Genomic DNA, 2,475 nt, shown 5'->3' on the forward strand with positions numbered 1-2,475 from the left:
TTGCCTTATGTTGAAGAAAATGTGGTAATAAGAGATGAAAGGACCTCTCTAGCACGTTAGAGTAATTCCCCTTTTCATTCAGTCATGCTGTAAAAGGGAATCTTTTCTTCTCTTGGGTAAGTAGAGGATGCTTATTCAGGACCATGGCATTTCTGCTATTGTGCGACTGGGATTTCTTAAAAGCCCAAGTTTCAATTCAAAAGGGTGTTAAGAAAGAGGGATTATCTGTCTTGTGTGTACTACACTCCAAACATCACTCAGGTTGGAACAAAGGAAGCTGTGAATATAGCATGTTGGTCACCTTAAATGTGCATTAAAATGCAAAAGGAGGAAAAGTGTGCCTTTACATAAGAGATGGAAGTATGTCATTCCCTCTAAATTTAACCTTGATGAAATCCAAAGTACCCCTGTCAAGTATAATTTCCCAAGATCAAAAAAATCATTGGAATTATCCATTTGGTGAGGGGCCTCAAATCCATATTGGATTTGGGACAGAGGGGAAAGAGGGCAGATGGAGATGTGAACGTAGCAGTTCCTACCACAAGAACAGTCTTAAAAGGGATGAGAAATGTGTATAAAAACACAGGCAACTATGTACACAATGTGTTCACTTCAAAATATGATAGATCAATCAACATCTTCAGGCTTAGATATTTAAAGCAGACATTGAGCTATGCAAAGAGATGTAATCTAGATTTACTAGCCCCAGTTGAACAAATTTAAGAATGAGTTTAAAATCATTCCCAACCAAGCATTTTAGAAAAGTGAGCTGCTATTTTTTTTGTTGCAGAAGGTAAAACTGCTATGCAAAGACCAATAGTTTTTGGTTTTGGGGGAGGTTTTTGTTAAAGTTATCATTCTACATTTTCCCCCTTCTACCAAAATCCTGCCAATCCCACTACTTCAAAACTACCATGAGCTTCTGCATAAAAGATAATAAAAAAACAAAAAACAAGTAGTAAAATCCATTAAGCCCTGCAACTTCCACCCCTGAGAATACCTTTGGAGACTGGATGTTCTGCGTTGCTGATATAGACAGATACTCATCCAAAATTAGGAAGGTTTCTAGTTTATTCCTAGTCCCAGTTGCTTGATATAGTACCATATTAGGAACTGCACTGTCAAGTCCATTTATTCCAATAGGACTACTTTGTCTTACTGCTCACCTTTGTATCACTACTTACCTCAGTCTTGCTTTAAAATTTAGAGGGGGATCCACTGTGCTCCCTCAGAAAGTTAGATTACTTGAATATTATCTTGTCACTCTCAGATTAGGTATCAATCTACCTATGGGTATGCAAAGAGATGGCCTGTGGGCCATTCTGCCCAAACAGTACGAAGCCCAACAACATGGTTGGTCCGTTACCAAAGCAAAGAAAAATTTCACTTAGTCAGCTGTAACTCGATTACCACCAGCATGCAGTCACCCCAAGGCATTAAAGAAAGAAATGAATACCAGCTAGTTTAATTACTTTATTGGGATTGCTGTCTATATACAATACAATTCAGTGTTCCAAGTACTCAGAGCAGTTACTCTTAAATAGTTTAGCATGTCAATCATATAAAATACAACTGAACCAAAAGAATATTAGAAATATGTACATTATGATACATTAAGTACTTTGAATGTGGTTAGTCTGGTCTCCTGCAGCTAAGGGATTAATTCTGTTTTTCCCCATTCTCATTCAAGAGAACCTTAATCTGCGAGTAGTTTCCATACTTGACCAGTGGAGGCACTTGCACAGTAAGATTCTCTGCATGAAGGGGAGACAGAATCCAGCCCCAAGCAAAAAGTTGTGCTATGGTATCAATACCACAAGAGAATGAGTCGGCACTAACTTAGACAACATTAAAATATTTGTCAGAACTCCTTCACTTTGTACAAAAACAGATAAAACAGCACTGAGGAAGTGCTGCTTAAAGAATGCAGTTCAGATTGTTTATTCTACATACATACATACATTAAACCCGTGTTAACAAAAATAAACCATTGCACTGAATAGTCTGAATACTGTAGGAGTTCTAATTTTCTAGGTTAACATTTCAAGGATACTGCCCTAGTTCAGCTGCAGTTGAACATCTTTCTGCCAACCCAGTTTTGGCCATGTTAGAGTTTTCAGGTTGTAAGCGCATGATCTTCTGTATACACAAGAAATATTACTTGTTGCTTTCCTTTGAAGGAAGTGAACTGTGTAGCAGGCAAAATGTGAGGACAGCTCTTATTCTAGTGGGAACACGAGAGCTGCCAATTCAATTGCCATGATTTGAACACAATTTACTGATGCAGAGTTTGAGAGAACCCCTACTGAAAGACCACACAACTGAAAATTATACATACATATAGTGCAATGTCAAGCACTTAGCTATCATAGTTCATATTTAACTGCTTTATTCTCCAAGGCCAACACTATCACACTCACACCAGGACAAAAGAAATAATTTCCTACCTGTGCGCCATCACTAATTTGGGGGGGG

Source organism: Gavialis gangeticus, unplaced genomic scaffold (assembly GCF_001723915.1).
Source record: "Gavialis gangeticus isolate Ggan-Ray unplaced genomic scaffold, GavGan_comp1, whole genome shotgun sequence".
NCBI classification, from domain to species: domain Eukaryota; kingdom Metazoa; phylum Chordata; order Crocodylia; family Gavialidae; genus Gavialis; species Gavialis gangeticus.